The sequence below is a fragment of the Globicephala melas genome, chromosome 17, assembly GCF_963455315.2.
Source record: "Globicephala melas chromosome 17, mGloMel1.2, whole genome shotgun sequence".
NCBI classification, from domain to species: domain Eukaryota; kingdom Metazoa; phylum Chordata; class Mammalia; order Artiodactyla; family Delphinidae; genus Globicephala; species Globicephala melas.
In genome coordinates, this window is record NC_083330.1 from 2,298,744 (window position 1) to 2,313,527 (window position 14,784).

General features: G+C 44.5%; 1 protein-coding gene across 4 annotated transcripts in view; it reads right to left on the bottom strand.

The window, feature by feature from the left end:
- Nucleotides 1-14,431, bottom strand: part of PCMTD1 (protein-L-isoaspartate (D-aspartate) O-methyltransferase domain containing 1) — a 60,703-nt gene extending 46,272 nt beyond the window's left edge. Inside the window, exon 1 of one of the 4 annotated variants that reach the window (XM_030859785.3) lies at nucleotides 14,227-14,431. The gene's annotated coding sequence lies outside the window, so the exon portion shown is untranslated. The remainder of the gene's footprint in view (nucleotides 1-14,226) is intronic. The other 3 variants (XM_030859780.3, XM_030859778.2, XM_060287599.1) reach the window with 3 other exon arrangements.
- Between the last annotated feature and the right edge of the window lie 353 nt (nucleotides 14,432-14,784).

Below are 14,784 nucleotides of genomic sequence, written 5' to 3' on the forward strand. Positions count from 1 at the left end.
GGAGTAGTGGCTGCTCCTCATACCGTTTCCATATTCTTTAGGGCTCTCTTTACTTACTAGCCAATCCCATTACAGCTAACAATTCTTCACATTAAACTTTCCCTGTTCAAAGTACCGTGTGGTTTTCCTTTCCTGTACGAACTAGACTCATACAAACCTGAAAACCAGAAAGACTACATTCAGGTCCATCAGAGAACGAAAGACAGTCAGGCAGTAAAATGAACTGAGGATACACGAGACCCTGATACTATGCCAGCCAAAACACCCACAGTCCCATGGATCTGATGTGAGTTGCTATATCCTGCAATGACCACCCCTTTTTTTTAAAACTTCCAAGTATGTGATTGTGTTTTATCTTAGTTTCTTGGCAAAATGTTAAACACTTGTCACCAGCTTTTCTGTGCTACGAGAGCTGTCCACCGTGATCACAAAGGGAAGTTAGACGGCCAACAGCAACTAGGAGTCTGAGGGCAGCAGGCGCCAATTCTGCCGTCTTAAAGTTCTTGCTCAGGGGGACTTTCCTGGGGGAGCCATGGCTAAGAATCTGCCTGCCAATGCAGGGGACACGGGTTCGAGCCCTGGTCCAGGAAGATCCCACAGGCCGCAGAGCAACGAAGCCCATGCACCACAACTACTGGGCCTGCGCTCTAGAGCCCACGAGCCACAACTACTGAAGCCCGCAGGCGTAGAGCCCGTGCTCCACAACAAGAGAAGCCCCCGCTCGCCGCAACTAGAGAAAGCCCAGGCGCAGCAACGAAGACCCAACACAGCCAAAACTTAATTAATTAATTAAAGTTCCTTCTCAGGAGATCCATCACTGGGTCACACTCTTAGACAGAAGGATGCCTGGCAGCCTCAGCTACTGGGAGTCAGCTTAAACATGAGCTTGTTAACTGAAACACAACATCTTTCTGGTTCCCTTGTTTCCCCTGTATAGACTTCAATAATTATTAGCACACCTGGAAAAGGACAAAATAAAACCAATGAAAAACTCATTAAATTTCATGTAGACATGGTAGGCAGCCTAAAAATAGAGACCCACAAAGGAATGAAGGAACAGGGAAACAGCAAAGCCAAATTCTTGAAACAAATGCCAGAGATAAGCAATAGTAAAGGTTACTTTTTCTAGCCAGTGGCATTTCAAATCGAAAGAAGACAAGACCATCAAAAAACATTTATTGGAAAATGCAGTCCCAGAGTTGTAGGAACACAGAGGGAGAACTAAATATACAAACAGGCCCTAAAGAATTCAACGGATTTGTTGTATTACTCATTTTGCAGAAAATAATTTTGGAAGAAAGCAACAGTAAAAAATGGTAAATAAGCCATATAAACGTTGCTGCTGTGCCCTAAAAATGTGATACACTGAACACCAGAGAAGAGCAGGACTAGCCAGAAAGACATCCTTATGCTTCTACAGAGCATTTGGTTTTATTTTAATGTGTGTTGTGTGGGGAGGTATATGTGTTCTGGAAGAACAAAAATATTTTCGGGCTTCCCTGGTGGCGCAGTGGTTGAGAGTCCGCCTGCCGATGCAGGGGACACGGGTTCGTGCCCCGGTCTGGGAAGATCCCACATGCCGCGGAGCGGCTGGGCCCGTGAGTCATGGCCACTGAGCCTGCGCGTCCGGAGCCTGCTCCGCAACAGGAGAGGCCACAGCAGTGAGAGGCCCGCGTACCGCAAAAAAAAAAAAAAAAAAATTTCAAAAATAATAATCTCTAATAATTTACCTTATCCAACTACCTTACTGTCATTTTTCCATTTTTTACAGCAGGGGAGCCTAGGGTAGAAATTTACTTATGTCTATTTACAGTGAATGCAGAGGGATAGTCTTTCTTTCCTACTGAGAACAAAGAGTATATACAACTTCTTCAAATATAAGACTCCTTCCCCCAAACTGGAAGGATTCCATGTAGCAAACTCACAAGGACCCCAGCTTCTATCTGCCAGAAAAGCGACTTAAACAGCTGTTAATTTTGTCCATGCCTTCCTCCAACATACTGCCTCAGGCTTTTGAGGGCAGGTATGTATCACTCCTTTCTCTTGCTCTGCTGATTCAAAGTCACCCTCCTCTTCAGTACAAATTTTCCAGTGCATTTAATAAATTACTAGATTAATTTCACAGGGCCACGGGTCCCCACCATCACTTCAAACACAATACACCCAAAGCCTTCTACACAGCCCTCACCCTGCAGGGCAGCTACTCGCTTCAATTACTCCCACCGCTCTCAGTGAAAATTCCATTCTATTACCATCCTTATCAATTTTAGCTAGATTACTACAACTAACTTCAAGACAGTCTTCATACTTGTGGTTCTCCCATCTGTACACCATTTTGACTCACCTACCCAATACACCACTTTTGTCATTAAAAACAGAACGAAGCTCCAAAAACTCAAGAGGTATCTCCAGGATGCTACAAAAATGAGAGAAAATCCCACCTGGCAGGGCTCAAGACCACCCCCATTTAAAAACAGCAGTAGGACTTCCCTGGTGGCACAGTGGCTAAGAATCCGCCTGCCAATGCAGTGGACACGGGTTCGAGCCCTGGTCCGGGAAGGTCCCACATGCCGTGGAGCAAATAAGCCCATGCTTCACAACTACTGAGCCTGCGCTCTAGAGCCCACGAGCCACAACTACTGAGCCCACGTGCCACAACTACTGAGCCTGCACTCCAGAGCCCACGAGCCACAACTACTGAGCCCGTGTGCCACAACTACTGAAGCCCGCACGCCTAGAGCCCGCGCACCGCGACAAAGAGTAGCCCCCGCTCTCTGCAACTGGAGAAAGCCCCAGCGCAGCAACGAAGCCAAAAATAAATAAATAAATAAAAATGACACTAATATAAACGCTCTAAATCAAGCCTTTAAAAAAATTTTTTTAATAAAAATAAACACAGCAGTACTAGTTTTTTATCAGCTTTGTAATGTCATCTAAATATTTTGTTGGGGGAAGGGGTTGCTTAGCAATCACTTCACTAAGGAATCAAATGATCACAATGTGTTATTATTACCTGTATACATTTTCTATCACTGTCTTAACAAATTACCACAAATGAAACTGCCTAAAACCACACAGGTTCATTATATTACAGTCCCGGAGATCAGAGTCTAACACAGGTCTCACTGGGCTAAGATCAGGGTGCAGGCAGGGCTGCATTCCTTTCTGGAGGCTCTAAGGGGGGTTACTCTTGCATTTTCAAAAGTCTAGTGTCCGTCTGCTTTCTTTGGCTTATGACCCTTTTCTCCATCTTCAAAGCCAGCCACGTCAGGCTGAGTCCTCACTCTGCCTTTTTCTTCCACTTCTAAGGAACCCTGTGATCACACTGGGCCCATCACAGTAATACAGGACACTCTCCCTATCAAAGTCAGCTAATTAGCAACCTTAATTCCCCTGAGCCATACAGGGTAACACACTGACAGGGTCCAGGAATTAAAGCATGAACACCCTGGGGAAGAGGGCATTATCTGTCTATCACACTGCCCGAAGTCTACAACCAAATGCTGCTCCACCGGGAATTAAATCTGTACACTTGGGGCCTGAATCCATTCTACTCACCAAGACACAGGAAACAAAATAAGAGATCACAAGGATAATCGGCGGCAAGAGAGCTCGTGGTCCTGACGGAACACGGAAGTCATTTCCTCTTACAGACAAGGCACGGCCACACCAAGACAACCTAAAGTCCCCTGAAACAACAATGACTATACTGCAGACGACTATAAAAGGACTTTAAAGATGACCCTGAAAATCAATTTGAAGCACTAACTGGAAACACTGCAACAAATAAAACCATCAATTTCTTGATTTGGTTATTCTTAAGGCATGTAATCATTTTTTCTTATAAATGAAAACGTATGCCCAGTCCTATAACCCTGGAGCAGTATCACAAAAAAACTCGAGCATCCCTAATATGCTACACCACTGGGCGAAGCTGTGCCTAAGCTCAAAACCACTTAGGGCTCAACCCTGCTCGATTCCTGCCCTTACTTTTAGGACAGTGGGAAGCCACTGCACAGATTCATTCTGAGGGCTGACAGAAATTCAGTTCAGCGTGAGTTAAGACCCTGTACGTGAGAGCTGGCACCTTTTCTCAGCTGTTGGTACTTGTCAGGATTTTTGCAGCAGATTCAAAATTGCTCAAACTTTAATGCAGTATGATTCCAGGTTGGCCTCAAGAGGGAGCACCCTTTTAAAAACAGACTGCCCTACAGGTGGTGCTTTGCGTGTTATCACTAAAAACGAACGGAAGACAAGCGAGCCTAAGGTGGCTCCCCAGCGACCGCGCCCCGGCTCCCTGGCTACTCCTGACCCCCCACACAATACTGACGCGAGGCCGCTCCCAAGGCTAGCCTCTCCTTTAAATGGACACTACTGCTGTGCGAGTCCCTCGCTCTGCCGAGTGACGACTGATCTCATGATACTTGAAAAGCAGTGTGTGACTCATAAAGCATTACTACCTTTATCATTAGTGCAACTTTCATTAGTTGAGCATTTACTGCATGTAAAGCGGTGCCATTTTAATTCATTTAATCTTAACAAAACCCTGTGCAATAGTATCACTTCCAAGCAAAGGGATGACCTAACTTCCTTAGGAGGCAGAATGGGCTCTGAGTTCTACGTCTATTCTCGCACCAAGCCCTCTGTCCTTGAAGACTGCAGATCCTTTCACAGGAAAGAAAGCAGATTCAGCAGATTCAGGAAAAGGAACTAACTCTGAATCTCAGTTCATGCATCTATAAAATGAGACTAATGATACTCACCACACAAGACACTCTTTGACAAGGCTGTTGTAAAGATTAAATGAAGGGAAAGTTATACAAAAGTGTGAAAATGTTAAAGCACCAAGATATTAGCATCTCGTACTGCACCGTTCCAGGGAGCATCCGTCACACACAGGAGACTTCCTGAGGCAGCGCAGGGAATGGCAATCACACTGTGTCTGTGTGAATGGGGCCTCCTGGAGCCATGCGCCGCGGATGTCCATGCGCACGTGCATATGCAGGTGTGGCCCCAAATACATACAGGATGTACTATCTAGGCACAATAAAACCAGGGATTATTAAACAGTGACAGCTGAACAAGTCCTTAACAAGAAACAGAATGCTTACAAAAAGCTTTTTTGCCATAAACAATAAGGTGGCTCAACTAGTTTAAGACCATGGTGATCTCTCCCTTTCCATCAGAATCAAACCAATTTCAGGAACAGTTACAATACAGGTATTTATATAAATCACTGCAGAAAAGCCTAAATCTTTCTTTTGCCATTTCTAATTTCTCTGGTTCATAAAAGAATAAAGGTTCAAAATCACTCTATTTGTAGGAAAAAAGTCAAGTCCATTAAACCATTAAAATGGTTTAGAAGTATCTGAAGTAATTCTTTCACAATGGTATTTATAATACATGTTAAATCACTACAGACCACTGCCAGGCTTTTTCTTAAAACTAAAACTGTAGTAACTACCTTCATGTGTTCCAAAATCTGCTCTTATATTTGAGTATCAAGGTGACCATGAATTTAAAAATCCACTCTAGTCATCAAGAGACTACAATGCAGGGGGCTTCCCTGGTGGCACAGTGGTTAAGAATCCACCTGCCAATGCAGGGGACACGGGTTCGAGGTCTGGTCCAGGAAGATGCCACATGCCGCGGAGCAACTAAGCCCGCGAGCCACGACTACTGAGCCTGCGCTCTAGAGCCTGCGAGTCACAACTACTGAGCCCCTGTGCTGCAACTACTGAAGCCGGCACACCTAGAGCCCATGCGCCACAGCCAGAGAAGCCACCGTAATGAGAAGCCCGCGCACCGCAACGAAGAGCAGCCCCCGCTCGCTGCAACTAAAGAAAAGCCCGCGTGCAGCAACAAAGACCTAATGCAGCCAAAAATAAATTAATTAATTGATTAATTTTTAAAAAGAGACTAGAATGCAAACAGGAGACTAAGAGTACCAGGACTCACAGGGTCACAGGGATAAAATACACCATCCTTCGAAATACTGTCAAACAAAGAAAGGCTCATTTTGTGTTTGTTTTTGAGCTATGGTATTTCTAAATATTTCTTTCTAATAAACTTAAGATCCAGTATTTTAAAGACGATTACAAAAATACAATGATACACAATCAGAATAAAAGCTCTGAATTATTAAACCAGGAACAGCAATAGAGGTGGATATACTAACCCACCTACTGACACACGTGGGGCTCCCATCACCAACAGCTAAACCACTCGGCACTTGGCCGTTCATGCACAAATCACCTGACATGCTAAGCTGAGGCCCTACCACAGCCTTGGTCACCTGGCAAAGCATCCAGGTCAGAGAAAATTCAAGCACTCACATTTTCCATGCTTCTATCACCAAATGTATTTGCCTTATATGGCAGCAGGATGTATAAAGCTGGGCTTTTCTAGTTGGTGTTCTCATTAATACAGAAATCTCTCAGAATTAACTAGAGGACACTCACCCCGGGTGATTACATTCCCGACAATCTGTTTCTTTTTTATCCATATTTTCTAGTCTTTCTACAAGGAGTTCTTACTGCTATTATATGTGGCAGGATCTGGAGATGAACAAAGACAAATGACCTTTTTACCTATTATTTCTACGATGGCCAGGAAACTGTGTATAAGTGACCAAACGAGAATCATAGGTGTTCAGAAATGAGTCAGTGCAAACGAATCCTTGTTACAAAAACCTGAGCCATGTGGACCCAGGCAGCATATACAGTACCAGCATAAAGAGAAATGACATAGCTACCAAACACCTAAAAAACTCATTTTTTGATGCCTATCAGAAAAACACTCAAATCCCATATTTAGGACAGAATTACTGAAAAATAACAAAGAAAAGATAACTCATCCTGTTCAGTAAGCCATATCTACTATGTTTAAAAAACAAACAAAAAAAAGGCACAGCTTGGGAAACCTTAAATGACTTGTTAGGAGTAACCTGATAGACCAGCTACACAACTTTAGCAGCTGTTACACTTGTATACAATGACAGTCTGTATTTATAGCACCCTTGGTCAGAAGGAATCAAAGTGCATTCATTATTTACCTGACATCCCATCATCACCTTATTCACTTGTTATCACATTCAATTCTGACTTTTCATTATTCTTACCGTGACTTGTTATTCAATAGGATTCTGACTGACATTTTTAAGATACATGAATGTTATTTCTGTTTATACATAAAGTCTGAAAGGATTCACACCACACTGTTAAAAAGCCATTATTACCCAAACAACCCATGAGGAACAGATGTGGATGACAGAGGTTTGCTGATGGAGGAATTTGTTAAACTTCATTTATTTCAGTAGTTTAAATCTTACACCTGAACATACAATAACACTACAGTAAAAAATTCAATGACCTCATAAAATATATTGTATTATTGGCCATGACATTTCCTTCTAGATGACACCCAAGGATCTTAGTTCATTCCCTGAACAGATTTCCTATGTTAAATATACTATTACAGGCCACAGTCCCAGAGACGAGTTTCCAGATATGGAGAACCCTTTCCAAGTACAGAACTTCTAACCGCAGGCAGAGGTGGCCTCGCGCGGAGCGGACACTGGCCCTGGGAGCTGCGGCCAATCACCACTGCCACTGCCATTCCTACTCTTCCGCCCACAGTCACCAGGGACTCCAGCAAGCATCTTCACATGGCCCGTCCTTCTCTCACCAGTCATCATCAGGCCTGAAAAGGAAACCATTTCATTCCCCAAGAAACATCCTTTTCAGTTTTCAATTTTTATTTTTCCCTAGAGAGAAAGATCTACTTTTTATTTCTCTTCCTTCAAACGGGTGCCTCAATGGGTATAACAGTATAAAACTGGAAACAATCTAAATGTCCATCAGTAGGGAATAAGGTTAAATAAATGATAATACATACAATCTACATATGTAGCAATATATAGCAGATACTTTGAGGCTGCAAAAAGAGTTTTTTAAAGAATGAAGAAATTCTTTACTGTTATGGAATATTAGAGATAACACTCAGTGAAAAATGCAAGTGAAACTGTTGCAATGACCCTCATCCTAACTGGAAAGAAGAAGAGTATTTATTCAAATTTACTCGCATACAAATAGTTTCTTTTGTATCATTCCAGAGATAAGTGGCTACCTCCCAGCGGGGAGAAGGGCAGCCTGAGGAGTCATCTTCAGGCTAGAAACTTCTCACAGCACTTAAACCTTGAGCCATGTGACTGCAGTACCTATTTTCAAAATCATTTATTTTAAACTTGCTTACAACTTTTATCTTTAGAGAAGTATTTGTGATTACTTTAATCCTTTATGAAGTTGAGAGCAGGAAGACTAATAATTAGTCTGAGAATCAATCTCACTCTTATAATCATGCATTTAGTATTCCAAAAAGAAACCCCAAATGTGTCCCCCATCACCATCACCAAGATATCCTACATTCGCAACTCCTAACAGAAAGGATTATATTTTTATAAGATAAAGCAGAAACTAATTACTTAATATAATACTTATATTGTATTACTTACACTATAATACAAAATGCAGAGGCAGATATAAGAGAAATATAAAATTTTAACCTTTGCATGGTAACCATTAACCTTGATAGATTCAAAATAATCTGAAATTTCACATGAACTCTTCAGGAAGCAGACTTATGTGTAATCTGTGTGAGGGCATTTCAGCTGACCAAAACGTTGGAGCTTCCTGGTGTCACAAAAAAGGAATAAATGACACTGCAGGATAGGCCCGTATCTACATAAGCACAGAGAAAGGTGTGAGGCCAAAAAGTTTATGAGAACATTGTAGTTCATTTGACAATATGTCTAATTTAACCGCATCGAAAAGAATTCAAATGTCAAACCATTAATTTTAAGAATTTATATACATATATTATACATATGTACAATTGTCAATAACTCAGACACATGCATACAGAAAAAACAAAACTGAATTTTTAAGAAAAAACAACTTATCATAATTACCTAGAACTGAATCTGAAAATTGAACTCATTTGATAGCCTACAACAAGAAAATCTGGTTGTCACATACACAAAATTAAAAACTCCAATAAACTATTGGGTGTCATCTACCAACTAAAGTCAAATACTACTTAAATTGCCATTAACAGGGCAGGTGACCAGAGATCATTTTCATATCCATTCACACCCATCTCCTGAGCGTCCACAACACACGGTTTCTGTTTTCGAGCATTTTTTAATCCAATTACAACTGTTAAGAGTACTCAAAAACAAATTCAGAGTAGAAAGTTCTCATCACAAGGTTAAGCAACTATAATATGAATGAGAGGAGACCTTACTCGCAGGCGGGGAAGAGGAGCCCTAGCGAAATACAGCGCATCAGTAAGCCTTCCACAAGGAGGGCCTCAAAGAGCAGAGACAGGAAAGGGAGGAAACTCCGAAAGAAAATGCATAAGAAACCAGAAGTTTGAATAAAACAAGGAACCAATTGGAGGAGGAGCGCTGGGGCCACGTAAAGCAGTTTTGAAAAGGCAAAGGTGAAGAACAAGGACTGTATTCCAGAGTCGATCAGGAGCCACGCGCTGCAGGCACAAAGGTCAAGAACACAAAACTGGAAGACATGCTTGGGATTCCAACTCCAGTTCACCTACCCACTAGCAACTCCCTCAGGCTCATGAACTCTCAATTTCTTCCTCTGTAAAGTGGCATAATAGTACCTACAAAATAAAACTATTACGAGGACCAAATGACACAAAGCACCCGGCACAGTGGCTGTCAAAAGAAACACTCCGTAAGTTTTGGGCTTTTGTTTTGTTTGCAAGCAGGGGGAAAAAAATGATCAGGGCTGCATTTAGTACAGTTAATTTGATAGCAGCAAACGATGGGATGGTAAAACCTAGAGATTCGGGTAGACTCCGGTTAATGGCAGTTGAAGCAAAGGGAGTAAAACTACTTAACTGCTGGGAAAATGGAAAAGAGGCAGGAGAATCAGGAACCACATGCAATAAAATGACAAATCATTTATAAGAAGGGGCCAAGTGTCAAAGGTGTCCTTTGATTTTGAGTCTAGATGACTAAGAAAATGTGAGGATCATTAATACAAACAAGTAAATGAAGGAAAAAGAATTAACTTTGCAAGGAAAACACTTCAATTCTGAATCTATTTGATTCAAGATAACAAAATGACAGCACTTTAAAGAGTTTGTCAAGGAAAACAACAGAAGGCAGGTCTAAAGCTCTGGAAATAAAATGAAGCTGGTGATGCAAACTGGGACCTCAGCAAAGAGGGAATGAACAGGGGGATCCAGGGGCCTGAGGCGGCCAGAAAGGAGAAAACACAGCTCCAAAAAAGGGAGACGGGAACTGTATCTCAGGTAACACCTGTACGTAAGTCCAAGGTGCTGGCCTGTAGCAGGAACAGGGAAGACAAGGGCCTCACGACACTTCACAGTCCACAGCTCTCAGATGCTCACTGCACTTGAGGTTATACACTGAACTGACTTACTGCACTGTGGTTATTACAGGTTTACAAGAGCCCGCCCATTACTGCAAAGTGTTAATTATTCCAACTCAACCCCCAGCAGGACACAGCTACCACAGGATAATAATCGTAATTAGACTTTTTTCCAGTATCTCAAAGAACTATAACTTTTAAGTTCTTATCTCCCTTGACCTCCAACCACGGAGCTGACTCTTTGAGGGCTCCCCTTTCCCTCTGTCTACTCTGAGGGCCAACTCTCAGATTATCTCCCCTCTCCTTTGGCCTCTCTTGCATCTTAACCATTTTCTCCCTAGAAACAGAGCTATCAGGGAACAGGTCCTTTAGGCAATTCCACAAGAGTTCTTTCATACTTAGCTTTTAAATCTCATCTAGATTTTAAACTCTAGATCATAGCTGACGCTTTTGTTACCATTCATAGGCCCTAAATAGTTTATTGACGGCTACTCATAAATGTATGCCGCCCCAAAAGAATTTTTAGGCTAACCTGGAAAACTGTATTTCTCCCCGTGAGCCATAAGATCTCTCTTATTAATTTTTGAGACTATGCACACACAGAATTGGATTCCCCATCCTCCAACAGCTGGAAGTCCTAACGTATTCTAAAGACATCTTGCTAGTGCTGAATTGTTTTTTTGTATCCCACAACTATAAAACCCACTCACATCCAGTGTAAGTTGTCCAAGAGACAAGTGATGGCAGATATGCCATTTAAATGTGAATCTAATTACCATCCTTAACAAATGCCAAGAAAAAAAAGCTCAAATATTTTCCTATACGTGGGTTTCTTCTCAAATACATATTACAACTGATCATACTTTAACTTCAGTACGTGCTGTATTTCTTTAAACCACACAGTTGTCACATCTGCTGGAAAACCAAAACAGATCAATAACCATAACATTATGACATACACTCTATTAAACTGCCTGTCATGATGCAGTTTTAGGTGGCCAAAATAAATAAGCAAATTTTAATCTTTTTAGGATGCTCTTTGTATTGTTTTCATCATATTAGTTTACAAAGAGTGTAATGGTGTTCATAAAAATACTAAATGAAACTAGTCTATAAGGAATAAAAGCATCTGTAAGAGCTACAATTCACTAAGACATCCAAATTTTGCATGGCATCAAATGGAGTGACTGAAAACTAAAGTAACACAATCCCCCATCTACTTGCTTAATGGCATCACCTCAAGGAATTCAATATTTTAATAATACACCATCAGAAACCTCATCTAAAAGATATCATTAAAGGGACTTCCCTGGTGGCGCAGCGGTTAAGAATCCACCTGCCAGTGCAGGGGACACGGGTTCGAGCCCTGGTCCGGGAACATCTCACATGCCGCGGAGCAATTAAGCCTGCAAGCCACAACTACTGAGCCCACGTGCCACAACTACTGAGCCCGTGTGCCTAGAGCCCGTGCTCTGCAGCAAGAGAAGCCACCGCAATGAAAAGCCTGCGCACCGCAACGAAGAGTAGCCCCCACTCGCCGCAACTAGAGAAAGCCTGCGCACAGCAACAAAGACCCAAAGCAGCCAAAAATAAAAATTAATAAAAATAAATAGATATTGTTAGAGTTTCACACTAATTATCCTTTAGATTATTTTTCAATACATACAATTATATTTATGTCTCTATTTGTAAGGAACGTTTCCAAGCCAAAAAAGAGAAGGAAACTCTAAGTTCGGTAATTTTGTGAGGTAATTTTCATTAATGGGGGGCAGCACAGAAGAGCAAAAAACAGGTTCTTGGATGCAGGTCTGAAGCATGAAGCATGCCTGAGTCTAATGCAGTCAGCACCACTGAAAAGGCAGCGGGGTCTTCACCAGTTTAACCTCTCAGAGCCTCTATTTAAAAATTCATATAGTGGAGAGACTGCCACCTATGTTGTGAGAAATACATAAGAAAGCGCATTCCACTACCAGCAAGGATAACTAAAAAGGCCACGGATGTTTTTTATTCCTTCTAAACAGTTTCCCGAATAATAAAATGCTACACGACTGGGCCTCAGATTTCAGGCTATACATGTTGAGAACCAGATGGTTCTCTGTGATGACCTTACTCAGTTGTTTTCCCTGGAAGCCAGCACCAAGATGAACGCACAGCACATTTTTAATAGATACAAGGCGGTGATTCGATCAACGAAGCCTCCAGTTCTGCACGCAGAAATATCAAGTGTAGCAGAGAGCCCCTAGTTCCCCGTGCTCTTGAATAGTAAGCAGCTGCTCTCATCCCTCCACTTAACAGCTTACTCCCTACCGTTTACCTGCCTGAGACACAAACCTGCGGGCCACTGGCCTCCTACCTTTACCTCTTCGTCACACAGGGGCCAGTTCACATTTGAGAGACTGAATCTGTTTTCAACTGAGCATATGGAATTTAAGTTTACTCTGAAAAATGCACTTAAAAAAACAAAAAATGAAGTATTTTAGTAACCTGCATTATGAAGTCACCCAGGCCTCCTGAAAGCTACCATTAAGCTCTATGTAAACATATTACTCAACTTCCTAATATGTAACTATCCCCAACTGGCAGACATTCTGAAAGTTCTACCACATTACGTTTCAAAACATTAGTTTGTAGACCTTATTAAAAGCTAACTAAAAGCTAAATGATTATACAACTATGGACGACAATGTTCATCGATTAAAACAGAGCTCTGTATGTTTTTAAAAGAATGAGGTATGTCATAAAATGGAGAAACAACCATGAGTAGAACTGGCCAATAAGAACTATATACTATATATGATCCCAATTTTATTCTTTTTGTTTTATTGAAGTATAGTCGATTTACAATAACGTGACAACTGTGTTTTTAAACCGTATTTATTACACGCACAGACAAATCCTTAATGGCTAAACACCACACTCGCAGACTGGTTCCCCTGGGCAGTAAGCGGGGGGTGGGGGGGGAGATGGGTGGGAGGCCGGCGCGGCGGGAGGACACACTTCGTCACTGTGCGGCTGCGCTGTGTTTCCTTAAAGAGCACATAGTACTTCTGCAACAATGATACATAACAAACTAAGAGCAAAAACTATCGGGAAGACCGTACTTCCTCCTCCGTACCCAAAGGATGCCAATGTGTAATTTAAAAAACACAGTTAGGATCTCTAAATTTTAAGAAGAGGACAGATGGAAACACAGTTCTGGAAGCGGGTAACAAACAAAAAAATAATTGGATTCGCAAAATTTCTCCCCGTGTGGTTCCACGCCTGGGTCCCCTCTACTCCGGCGGTGGACGAGCCCGCACTCTACAGCAGTAACCGCCCAACCAAGACCCGAAAACGAGAAAAGGCGGCGCCGCTCCAGCCCCCGAGAGCCCCGCCAGCCGCAGCGCCGAAGCCGCGCGAGGCGCCGCGGGCAGGTCCGCCTCCTCCGAAGCCGACAACAACAAAGTCGCGGCGGCGGGGCCCGGGCCCGGCCCCCCGGCCCTTCCACCTCCTTGGACCCCGCGGCCGCCAGCCTCCCTTCAGCACCCAGGCCCCCTCGAACCCTCAGCCGCCGGCCCCGACCTCCGGCCCCTCGGCCCTTCCGACCTCCCGGCCTCCGACCCCGGCCCCGCGGCCCTTCCGACCTCCAGGCCCCAGACCCGCCTCCAACCCCGGGCCCAGCCTCCCCCGAACCCTCGGCCGCCCGGCCCAGACCTCCCTCCCTCCCGGCCCCCGACCACCCCCTGACTCCCTCAATCCCTCGGCCCCCTTCGGCCCTACCGGCCCCTTGGCCCCCGACCCCGCCCCCAGCCCGAGGCGACTGCCTTACCTGTGGCGAGGCGGTCGGTGGGCCCGCCGCAGCGGGCGCAGGTGAGGCGCTGGGACTCGGCGGGCTCCGCGGCAGCCGGCGCCGCCGCCAAAACAACACGTCCGCCGCCGCCGCCGCCGCCGGGGGGAGGGGCGGAGCCCGGACGCTGGTTGGGGAAGCCCGAGCGCCGCGGCCTCCGAGCCGGCGGGGACCGGGCATGCGCGGACGGCCGCGGGCGCGAGGGCCGCCGCGAGGACGCTGAAATCAACAAGGCCCGGGGACGCCCCATCCGACTCCGCCCCTCGACTCGCCCCGCCCCTAGCCCAAACCACGCGAGATCTCTACGGAGCCCGAAAACATGGAGGCAGAGAGAGATCCCGCGAGAGCAGCCGCCGCGTAGCCGCCGCCGCCGCCACCGCCCTCCCCCCCCCGCCTCCCCGCGTGGGGCGGCTGTTTCCGGAGCTTGGGCCGGCGAGTGAGCTGGTGCTGCTCAGCGGTTCCCGGCGGCGTGTGGGCGCTTGTCTGTCCGCCACGGCAGGCGGCTTCCACCCCCTCGGGCGGCGCCGGGAGAGGAGGCGA